Genomic DNA, 12,658 nt, shown 5'->3' on the forward strand with positions numbered 1-12,658 from the left:
AGAGGCTGCCTCTCACATGCCCTGTTGAAATCATCCCTTAGGAGAATAAAACCCCTCTGGGCAGATCTCTGAGCCTCAGTTGTATGTCTCACTATCCAGAGCAGGGGTCATGCAACTGTGGCTGCTGCTTCCTTGCAATCCTGTTCCAAACTAGCTACTTTCAGAGATTATGACATGTGTTCCAGTCTTGCAGCCATTTGGGGGTGACCCATATTCGTGTGATAGGCACCATTCAAGAAGGAGACAGGCCACCTCATACCACAGAGTCAGGTGGCTTTATAGGGAACTGCCTTCAAGCTTCACATTCTTACAGTCTTTTGGGGCAAACAGCTCAATCTTAGTTGGGCGCTTAGTTATCTGTATCAGGGACCATACAACTTGTCAAACAGCAAGAAGCCATACCATCCTTTATTACAGGAGTAGGTAAGTACAGTCATGCTGGGACACTCCCCACACTGAGACATTGCATTCATAAGTGACTCAGTCCCAGTGAGCCCATATCACTCAGCAAAGGCCATCTACTATCTACTGTTCCACCAGGGTCACAGTGGCTTCTGTAATACCTCTGTTCCAAAGCCAATTTGTTATATGACTTTTCTTGTATAGATAGACAGAAATACATATATTCATCCAAAAGAGTACTAGCAGGAAAAAAGAAAAGAAATGATTCTACCCAAGTCCAGCATGGTGAATTTGTTGGAGTTACATGCAGGATCATGGGTGACTCTCAGATTTCTCCATCACTGAAAAGCTCCAGCCCACCATGGGTAATGAATGACTACTAAGAGCTGCATGCTCAGATTCCATGTCTCCAGTCAAATCTTCCATCTCCTCTATACTCTAGCACCACCCAGGATCACATGCAGCTGGGACAGGAGTATACACGGTAAGGGGGCAGGAAGGAGTGACTAGGACCTCAGACTAGGCACTGTGGATCCTCCCTGGACTTTTTCCTACAGACTGTTAATAGGTCCAGACTTGTGAGGATTGGGTGGGTCTGTTCACATCAGCTTTGGCTTCAAGATAATGCTGCCAGGCCAGGCCTGGAGGACATTTTTGCTACAAGCGTGAATAGAAACAGGCAGATGCTCCCACCTAACCTCTGTACCTCATAGGGATCGCGTTCCTTTGCTTTTCTTTCCTATTTGGTGTTGTTGCTGTGATTTACCTAGGTTTTCTTATATTACTCCTAATTTAACCTCTCCTTTAAGATAATGAACCTCTTTTGAATATATTCAAATGCATCAAGAACCCAAACAAGTTTTTCTTTTGGCACAAACCTGGCTGGCTCTAATCTGGATCAAGTGTTCGCCAAAGTTAACCCTACTCAGAAGCTTAGGGGTGCCTCCACAGTTGGTCCTAAGGTGTCTGGCTCTCCGTCTCTCTCTGGTTTACAAGCCTTCCTCCTTCTCACTTACTTCCCATCACTTAGGAGCTGCCTTCAAAATAACAGAGAGGAACTAAATATTGGGAGACCTTAATAACTAAAAATAGCTTCAAGTATACTTTGTGCTTTTTCAGTAGAGAAGTAGAAGGCTGTTTTCCCTTTGAATGTTGAAAGCACCTCTACTGTAGTCTAGATTTGTTTCTGCTATTGAGTACATAGGGGACTTTCTTCTTGATTTTGCAAATGTTACAGTGAAGGGTTTCCCCCTTAGGATCTTGTGCTTTCTTTCTACAGAATTTTCATTTATTCTTTGACATACGTTTACAGATTACATAGGACTGGGGGCATAATTTAATGGTATAGTGTTTCCCTAGCATACATAAAGCTCTAGGTTCAATCTTTGGTAGTATAAAGGAAAAGAAATATGGGAAGTCAGCCATGTTCCAACCATGGCTTAAGGTGCTAGGAATATGGCAATGGGGGTTTCATCATCACATTCCCATGAGGGTATCTATTTTCACACCCTGGGAGCAGCTGATCAGTCCATTCATCTACAAACAGAGTCTAAAACCATTTCATTAGTTTTTCTTCATCTCCTATTCACCTTCTCTCCTTTAAATAATCCTGCTGTGGGGTGTTGAACCTTCTGAGGGTCCTCTAATTTTCTTACACCCTTACATCAGTCTGTTTGCTTACTTCCTTGGGCTTTTCCTAACTTCATCTTTTAGCCTCTATATTGAATTTCTCATTTTTAATGTCATATTTTCGTGGCCAGGCCTCTTCTGAGCTCACCAAGTATTTCTTTCATAGGTAGTCCTGCTATGTTTTCATCTTCCCCTGTCTCTCTGAAGACAAGAGATTTTATGTCGGAAGTTTTCTATGAGCAGAATTTGTTTCCTTCAGGTTACTGGCTTGTACTGTTTCAGTCTCTGCCATTCGTTAGTTAAATCTTTTACAGATTTCCTGCCCTCCCACTCTAGCCTCTTGTACCCCTAGTTTTGTTTTAAGAATGGGAACGAAAGTTAGTGCTTTATGCAAAAAAGGAAACTGTTCTCTGTTTGCTTCATGATGGTGTGACAGAGACCACCACACTGGGCCAAAGTTAGTGCCTCTCCTCATAGGGACCTCATGTACGAGCTCCTAAGGTGCTTGCATTCTGCCCGAGACGGACCCCGTGCTGTAGCACTCGTGGTTTAAGTGTTAGGCCCAGCCTTTCTGGGTTTCCTAATTCAGACACTGCTTGTCTAATCTACGGCGTCATTGCTGTTGTCGTCTTCTGTTCCACTTCCCGTGTCCTTTGTGTTCGCACATTTTAAGAGGAAAAGACTTGAAAATTTGCTGTCAAGCATTTATTTGGTTTGACAGCCTTGTTCTCTTCCTGAGACGGAGACCCAGATGTAGTCTTCCCGCTTCAGTCCACGGAGAGCTGCGATTCCAGGCATGTACCACACACTGGCTCAGAAACTGACAGCTGGAATTGAACTTGCTATAACTGTTATTCTGGACAAAACACCCGTCATGCCTTTCTTATCATTTTTTCCTTAATATAAGATGCAGCATATTTAACATAAAATCTATAATCCAGCATCCAAGCTCTGGTGCTGCTGTGTTTTTGTTTTTGTTTTTTAAAAACAGTGGTCACTATCTTAATAAGAAGTACCTCATATTATGTCAGAAACTGGGGAGTCCTTTGGTACCCCCATCTTCATTCCACCAAGTCCTACCTTTGAATACGTTCTTATACTGAAAGTTTAGTATACTAGAAGTTGAGCCTGCTTATGAGGCTTTTGGACGTGGATGCGCTTTCTTCCATCTCTTCCATCTCTTCCACAGAGGTTCCAGTTCAAGTACACAAGGTACCCCTCTCTCCCTTACACTTTTCCAGTTGTGACCTGCTGATCTCCCTGCTGTGTTTTCAGCCTCTTATCTCTTCCTTGCTCAGTTAAATAAAATGTCTTTATAAAATGTCAGCCACATCTTGATTTATGCATCAGTTTTAATCTATCAAGTACTTCCCATTCATAAAGCTGAAAGTCCCTTAGCAAAGCCAGTAAGAACCTGCCACATCCCCTTAAGGAATGCTCATCCACCTAGAACCTCTTGCTTTCTGTCCTTGTTTTCTGGTGCTCTTTCCTCACCAAGACAGAAAATATCCCTGCTATAGCTATACCATCCAGCTTGGCTACTCGCCCCACCCCCGTCCCCACCCCAGTCCCCCCCCCTCACCGCCTCTCCCCTCACCCCAGCCAACCTGCCCCCAACTTCGTTCTGGTTATTGCCTAAGTCTTGTTTGGTTGAGTATAACTTCCTCAGAGAACCATAGTGAGATCAAGAAGTGTCTAGCATAAGAGCATGCGTGACTTCTTTATAGCCTTTATCTCACTTACTAATGAACTCCATTCCACTGAGCATTTGATTATTATCTGTCTCTCCCACCCAACTGTAAGTGCCATGAAAGCAGGGAAGTATCTGTTATTCCTCACTGAACATCCTCAGGGCTGGCTGAATTGCTGATTACACATCTTATTTTTCTTATTTATTTAAGTAATTATTTTGCAGTATCTTCATAAAGGCTAGGCCAGTGCTCTACCACTGAACCACTCTCTCTCCAGATGTATAGATCTTTTAGAGTTGGTTTTAAAACAAGCTAATAATCCCAGGCATGGTGGTGCACGCCTTTGATCCAGCACTGGAGAGGCAGAGGCTGGTAGATCTTTATGAGTTTGAGATGAGCCTGGTGTACATAATGATGTCCAGGCCAGGGACACACAGTGAGACCTTGTCTCAAAATCAAAACCAACAAACCAACAAAAAAGAAGAAACTAGAGCTCATTATATCATCATGCAATATCAATGTCTTTTAATGAATCAAGGTATCTGCTATTTTTAAAGTGCTGTAATAAATTTCTTGAGGATTTCATTGCTTATCTGTTTGGTGAGTTGGGGATTTTTCTGTACAGCCCGGGCTTATCCAGAACTTGCAGTCTGTTTCTCAAGTAACATACTGTGGTTACAGTCCTGGGCCACAAGCCTCGGCTAGTTGCTTAGATTTGCTGAGTGTATGGGACTATCAACTGTCATGGTAAATGACCTCAGGCTGACTGAGTAGTGGGGGGAAAAGAACACCTCAAGGTTTTCAAGAGGCAGATTCAATTCTTTTAATGTTCCATAGATTACATACATGATTTATTCAATAATGACTGTCAAACATCGCAAGTGTTTTGTGACAATGGGGTTTTTGTGTTATCATTATTGAGAATTTATTGCTCATTTGCAATAAGCAAGAGCTTGAAACATGTTACTGCATGTAATCCTCATAGCCAGTCCTAAGACAGCCTACAAGTTTCTATTTTAATCAACGACAAAACCCAGGCAGGCAAGGAAAGTGGCTAAGAAGCATTAGGGCAGAATGGTTGAAATAGGGGTCACACCCAAGACAATGATTCCTGAGCCTACATCACTTAATCTTTTAAAAGAGAAATGGTGTCTTCTTAAGAAGCCAGTTTCATGTTTATTAAATTTTATTTGGGGTGTGTGTGTGTGTGTGTGTGTGTGTGTGTGTGTGTGTGTGTGTATGTGTTTGGAGTCAGAGGACAGCTTGCCAGAGTCTGTTCTCTACTAACATGTGAGGTCTGGGTGTCTAATGCAGGCCATCAACCTTGTTGGTAAAAGCCTTTACCCTATGAGCTATTTCACTGGCCCAAGAAAAAGGATCCAGGGAAAGGGACCTAGGAAGGTTCCTTATTTGGACACAGAGAAAGAAAGATTTAGAATCCTTTAGCACAGAGATAATTACCATATCTATTTTAATGAATGGTCATATAGCCCCAAAGATTAGTGGGACATTTTTAAAAGCAGAGGTTGGACCTAAGGTTGTTTGAAGTCTCTAGCTCTTCAAGTCTGAAAGGTTGTTTATAGCTATCTTTTGTCTTGAACTTTTCCCTGGTTGAAAGTTTGCATAAATGTCATCAACTTTTCATTATCCTGGGGCTGCTTAACCAGGATGAATCTTGCTTTATTGAGTTTGGTAGTCACTTTGCTTAATGACTTGCTGTGTGAACAACTTGGCATACTCTTCACCCACAGTCAGCACCTCCTCAGTTTAATTACTTGCTTTGTTGACATTCTGCTGTCTTCAGGGAAACACTGGAATCCAAAGCTTAATGTCATGGCTCTTATACGCTGCTATAACAGAACGGATTGCACAATTTGTAACGAGCAGAATTGGATTGGCTCACGGCTGTATAGGTTAGCAAATCCAAAATCCAGGGGCTGGCATCTAATGAAGGCTTTCTTTTTTTTTTTTTTTTTTTTTTTTGGTTTTTCGAGACAGGGTTTCTCTGTATAGCCCTGGCTGTCCTGGAACTCACTTTGTAGACCAGGCTGGCCTCGAACTCAGAAATCCACCTGCCTCTGCCTCCCAAGTGCTGGGATTAAAGGCGTGCGCCACCACGCCCGGCCTAATGAAGGCTTTCTTGTTATGTGTCATGGCACAAAGGCAAAAGAAAGGGACAGAAAAAAAGAGGGCTGAGCTCAACCTTTTGTAAGATGATTCCTTTCATAATCCATTCCAACAATAATATCAGGAGCATGCTTATAAGGCTGCCACTGCATGGCCTATTCACCTCTCATTAGAACTCACCTCATAATACTTGGGTTTCAGTTTCTAACACATGGACTTAAGAACATATTCAAACCATAGTACTGGTGACTGTCTCAAAATAAGTAAGATTATAGATAATGATAAGGAGAAAGACACAAGACAAGAATTTAAAGAAGTTAACACGATTGTCATGAAGATTTGGTAAACTCAAAAATGTGGGGAAAGTAGTCTGAAACAGAAGGATCATGTTAAATTTGAGCTTGCCTTCTCTACATAAGAAACTCTTGGCTAGCTAGGGCTACATAGTGGGGCCTTGCCTCACAAAACCAAAAACAACTGAACAAAAAAGTTCTTGTAGAAAAAAAGAAGAAACTGTGATTCTGCAACAGAAAAGCAAGAACCATCCGAGTAGCATTAGAAAGGCTGTATTGTTCTATACAACTCTGCTGATGCTTGCTTGAAATACATTGTTTACTTTGAAAAAAAATGAGTTACATATTTTAAAACATAAATAATCTATGTTAGGCCTGGTGGCAGAAGCCAGCAATCCCAGCACCTAGGAAGCAGAGGAAGGAAGGCTATCTAAGGGAAACGCACGCATGTGTGTGTGTGTGGGGGGGGGAGGTGCTTTTTTTGGGGGACCTGGGAATGTCACTTAATCCTTCTGTTTCTAAACCTGGCTGTACATGGTGATCAGGCTGGGAGCTTTTTCATAAAAACAGATTGGTCCTCATATTCAAGCATTCCAAGAGCAGTTTACAAAACCCCTGCGGATGACAGGACAAGCTGCTTAATCTGCAAAGCAAGAGCTAAACTGACCTGGATTCAGTTTTCTCTTTAGAGCAGAGTTGGCCTGGCTGTCTCACAGGCAGCCATTAAGATCAAATACATACAGTAGAGCATACTCAAGCAAAGACGGGACCATGATGACCAGGTAGGATAAGAATTCTAGTTGACCAAATAAGCCTGCCAGAAAAAGCAAACACAGCATTTATTTCACAATTCCAATGCTTCTCTGTGACTCAAATTTGCACATGACTCATCAAAGTCAGAGAACTGCCAACTGCAGGAAATGGTGACCCTTGAGCAGTGTGTGTTGAGATCAAGGAGGGTATGGGTACCCCCAACAGGTATATTGGTTATTGTCCAGAGTGCCTATAGAACTACATCTACCTTCCCAACTCCTTCCCTGGATTCTTTCAGATTTAAGAACATCTTTTGAGACTGATTTGTTCACAATCTTCATCTAAGGATATTTCTGATCATTTCTTCAAATTCCTCCACTGTTAATGTCATATAATCCAGGTGGCATGTGTGTCTATGTGTTCATAATCATAAAACTTGTTGATTCTTCATTTGGGATCTTAGGTCTCTCTCCCATCTTTCTCATTCAGATTAGGGTTGTTGTTATTGTTTTTTGTATATGTAATCTACATGCAGGAAAGTGAACAGTTTTTAGTGCACAGTTCAACAGATTCCGCATGTACACACCCATGCAATCAACTCATAGATCTAGGTTAAAAAAAAAAGACTTCCAGCACCTGGGGGGGGGGGGCTCTCCATGACTCCTCCCAGTCAGCAGTAGTAACCACTCCCAAGTAGCCAAGATAATATCATCCCCGTAGACGAGTTGAGCCCTGTTATGTACTTAGAAACATTAACATCCTGTGCGTGCTCTCTCACATCAAACCTCTTTCATTCACTATTATGTCTGGGAAATTCAACATTCTTTTACATTTCTGTGTAGTTTTTTCTCTCTTCTTCTTCCTTCCTTCCTTCCTTTCTTCCTTCTTTCCCTCTTTCCTCACCACCCCCCTTTTCTTTTTTGATACAAGCTTCTGCAAGAAGCCTACTCAAACTCTCAGTGATCCTTTGGCCTCGGCCTTCAGCCTGTATGAATTTCCCATTGTTTAAATATAGTAGTTTGTATACTCAATTCTATTATCGATGAGACTTGAGGTTTTTTTTTGTAATTTGGAGTCATTATGAATAATGCAGCTGGGAACATTTTTTACCTGACATTAGCAGAGCCAATCTCTTAGTCTGGCTGTATATGCAGAACTGGGATTGTAAGGTCCAAATTACATGATTGTCTAGGTGTCACTAATACTAAAGCAAACACATTCTTTCTGTTTGGTTCATGTATACTTCTGCTTAGTTACCTACCTTTTAAATCACATGTCTCTTTTTTCCTTGTTTTATTGTAGTATTATTTTCACACATACATTTCAGCTCTTTTTGAATGTAAAGTTTTAATAATTTTAGCTAGGATTACAGTTGCACAATGAATCCCACAATCACAATAAAGAACATACCACCACCACCTTAATTATTTTCTATTTTCACAGAAACATTGGCATTGTTGATACAATCTCCCATTTTGTGTTTTCTTTTTAAATTTTCTGTTTATTCTTTCAGAAGAACTCTAGAATGACTGCCCAAGTCAGAATGACTATCTCTGCCTTATCTTCAAAGCATGAGTCGGATAGATCAGAGCAGGAATCCAGTCATGCACAGTGTGACTGACACAAGGTGAGTGGCTAGCCTCTCTGATGGCCATGATTGTAAAAATGGTGCTGGAATTGGGGGTTGACGTAAGAAATGGTGAAAATAACTACTGAACCTACAGCAAGGGCTTGCGATGTGCCACACACTTCTAAACATTTTGTTTACAGTGATTGACTCGACTCTCACAATAGTCCTGTGGAGAACAGATTTTTCTTTCTCCTGGTTTCAAGATGCAGAAACCAAAGTGCATAGTAGTCAAATAACTTTCCAGTCCTGAGTCAGGCCAAGAGCCATGTGCTGGCGTCTGCTGTGCTCCTCTGCCTGCCAGCCAAGGGGCGGTTCAGAGAGCTATGTTGCCTTTGTTACATTGTTCATCTTCTGTATGCTTTCAATAAGTTATAGAGTTGTCTTCATTTGTACCAAGAACATTTTTAGTTAAGGTTAGGCATAAATGTTTTATGCCCTTTGGTACTATTGTTGATAGGTTTCTCTCTCTCTCTCTCTCTTTTTTTTAAATGTGTTTTCTTACTGGCTACTGGGGGAAATAGCCAAACTGCGATTCATTCCCAGTATGCAACTAAAAACACCATATCAGTACCACTGAACACGCCCCACAAGCAACAGTTTCAAGAATGCTAACACTGAACACTGCCGGTTGAAGCGAGGAGATTGATAATGAGAAAGAATGGACTAGCACTTCAGGCCTTCACCATTGCGCAAAGGAACAGAGACGAGAAAGAGTAGAAAGAAAATAAGAGGCTGGAAACGCACATTACACCCACCCCCAAGTTTTATTCTTAATCGTCTTTTTCTTGTGCTACTTTAAAATCTTTATCTATGATTTAAATTGACCAAGGGAAAATTTAAAAACAATATTTCCCCTGGTTAAAAAATTCTGAGGTAAAAAAAATTAAAAATAAATAAAAATAAATAAAAAATAATTAAAAAGAAATTCTGAGGTGAGCAAGTAGTTCTTCATATATAGATGCTCAAGTCCTGTTATACTTGACAAATGAGTCAGGGGAAACAAGCTTCTAGCTTGTTTTAAATTTAATTTCTCCTCAATAGACAAATATTGTTCATGTTTAGGGGAGGGAACCCTTGGGCAGTATGTTGAAATGTTTTGACGCGTGTGCGGTAGATGTAATTAAAAGTGAGAATGTCAGTCCTTTGGAGAGCATCTTACTGTCAGTCAGAATCTACTGTGTCACTGGAACAATGATTAATCTGCTATCAGTTGGGACAATGGCAAGAAAGGTTGCATTCAGGGTTTAAGAATAGGACAACTTAAGGAAGGTTAAATAAAGAGCTGTTTGCAAAGGGTGTTGGCTGTGGACAAAGTGGAAGGAATGGCAATGTACACAGGGATCACTGCCCATGAAACATGTCCCACCAGACCAGAGGGAAGGCTGATGGGACAGAAGCAGCCCTGTGAATAAGGCCACGGTACGAAGATTCCCAAAAGACAGTCAGATCCAGGTCCAGCACAATACACCTACTACACACTCAAAGCCAAAACAGTACAGAAAAAAAATTGGTAATTTCTAATACTCACTCAGCAACACGTTTGACTGTAACTTGATGAAACACAAGAAACACATTAATCTAGATTTAAAGTTATAAATAACAAAACCCTAAGAAATGAGAAAGGGGGGGAGAGAGAGAGACAGAGAGAGACAGAGAGAGACAGAGAGAGAGAGAGAGAGAGAGAGAGAGAGAGAGAGAGAGAGAGAGAAAAGAGTATTTGATCACCACACTGGGAACTCCAGGAGCATATCTGAGCCTAAGGGCTCAACGACGGCAAATGGAGAAGTCTGGGTCTGTAGGTGTGCTGTTGCAGAAGAGCTAATCAGAGGCTCGGCAACCGCAGGAGCTCAGCTCACCCAAGCATGAGTCATCAAAGCTTAGAAGGAAGCCACTCAGCTAGGGAATCCGAGAAGTTAACTAGCACATGACACCATTGAGCCTGTCCAGAGCCAGGCCCACTACCTTTCTTCGACTTTGCCCTCCAGCCTTGTACAAAGCGCTCTGCTTTTGAGCACAAGGTTCAAAGATTCCATTCATACCAGTGGATGCCTGCAAATCACACACACTAGCCAGAAGCAGGAATTTCTTTTGAGAGGAAAAAAAAAAAAAAACCTCAAAGTGAGAGCTTCTTAGTTGTTCTGTAATTTGATGAAATGAAATATCCTATATTAAAATTTTAAAACATCTACAAACTAACCATAACGGCTCATACCTCCCTATAATCCTAGTTAGTTGGGAGGCTGAGGCAAATGGACTGTCAACAGTTCAAAGCCAGTCAGGGCTATGCAGTAAAACCTTGTTTTAACAAATCAAACCACCAACGGTGTTATCAGAGTACCTTCAACTATTTGCCTTTCTCGGCAATGTTTTCTTCTCTTTCTAACATCAATTTCCCTCATCTGGGGAGTAGAGACAGTAACTGGAAGAGGCAGGCTTATGATGATCTAGAAGCTCAGTTTCTGGGGAAAGGAAGGCCTCTTTTGTCAGAATTCTTCGAAATCTCATGGGAGCTTTTTTTTCACTGATTCAGCTGGGTCTGTCTCCGTCCTCAGAGAGAAATGAAACACCTGATGCGCCGTGCTTCCATGTCTTGACAACCCCAGCTGCTGGGAGTGAGTCAGCCTCACCTGAGCCACGCAGCGTAATGATGATGGGGGAAGGGACCTGTGTGCAGAACAGACAGACGGTAGAAACGCTTTTCCAAATGTTTATTTCTTCACATTAGCAATTATCAAGCTTGGCTACACATTACAATCACCTGGGAGCACAAGACCCAAGAACAATTTAGTCACAGGCTCTTGGCAACAGAAACCCAAGAATCAGCCTGATTATAGCAACAGGGTGTTACTAATGTACAACCAGGGTTGTCAGACATCATGTATAGACAATAGTATTTCTTAGGCTGTGGCCAGTTAAGGATGATATTGGTCTTGTTCTGTGATTGATGTTAACTTGTTATTCAAATCTAAAGCCTGATAAGATGAACAATAACATAGATTTTGGTTATTTCTGTGTTCTTGCATAGAAACTGACAGAACAACCAAAGACGGGTGGTGGTGGGGAAATCCATGGATGACTTTCACAACCAAACTGGATACAAAACCCACCCACACACCATAAAGTAAAATTCAATGATACCAGCACATAATGTCTGTGCAGTTGGTTCAAAGCGAAGCTACCGGATGGCTGAAAGATGAGATCGAGGGAAAGCAGACACTCCTCAGCTTCTGATGGGTTATGTCACAACAAATTTGTCTTAAATTCAAACTGGCACACGTCAAAACACATTAGACACCAAGGTTAGGCAATCCACAGCTTATGAATGGTGGCTAACCTTGCGGCTCCATGACTAGCTGAGAGCTGTGATGTGCTTTCATGCACAGCATCAACAAACAGTATTGTACAACATATCGCTCTGCCCAGAACTCAAATGTGAAGGCCGGGGACTTAGTTCAGTTGTCAAAGCGCTGGCATAGCATCCACAAAGTGTTGGGTTCAATACCCAGCACTCCTTAAACCAAGCTGGCAGCACAAGCCTGTAATGCCAACACTAAGGAGATATAAAGGCACGTGATGCAAAGCTCAAGGTCACTATCAGCTAGCTATGGTTTTTGTCTTGCTTTTTATTCTTTCTCTTTTTCTTTATTCTTCTCTCATACAGTACATCCTGACAGCGGTTTCCCACGCCTCCACTCCTCTCAGACTCCTCCCCCATTTTCCCTCTCTCCATTTCTTTTCAAAAAAGAAAGCAGGCTTCCCAGAGATACTAACTGAATACAGCATCACACGTTACAGTGAGACTGTGCACAAACCCTCATATCAAGACTGGGCAAAGCAATCCACCAGCAGGAAAAGACTCAGACACACCACTCTCTCCCAAACCTCCTCAATTCTGCTGTTAGGAATTCTGCAAAAAATCTTAAGCTAAACAACCATAAAATATATGCAGAGTACCTCAGCTAAGTGAGTTTGAAGTCAACTTAGGTGCATAAGACCTTGCCTCAAGAAGAAAAAAAGAAGATCAAAATTCAAAGTATTATTTCTACTGAATGCATATTGCTTTCCTGCCATCGCAAAATAGAAGTGCTATAAATGCAATGCGATAGTCTGAAGTGTATTAGAGAACATTAGCC

The 12,658-nt window shown here is 41.6% G+C and overlaps 1 long non-coding RNA gene across 1 annotated transcript in view; it reads right to left on the reverse strand.

Moving 5' to 3' along the window:
• Positions 1 to 10,649: 10,649 nt before the first annotated feature.
• The window catches only part of Gm17767 (predicted gene, 17767), an 87,214-nt gene continuing 85,205 nt past the window's right edge, over positions 10,650 to 12,658 (reverse strand). Inside the window, exon 4 of the long non-coding RNA NR_151621.1 lies at positions 10,650 to 11,189. This is a non-coding gene — a long non-coding RNA (predicted gene, 17767). The remainder of the gene's footprint in view (positions 11,190 to 12,658) is intronic.

Source organism: Mus musculus, chromosome 1 (assembly GCF_000001635.26).
Source record: "Mus musculus strain C57BL/6J chromosome 1, GRCm38.p6 C57BL/6J".
Taxonomy (NCBI): Eukaryota; Metazoa; Chordata; class Mammalia; order Rodentia; family Muridae; genus Mus; species Mus musculus.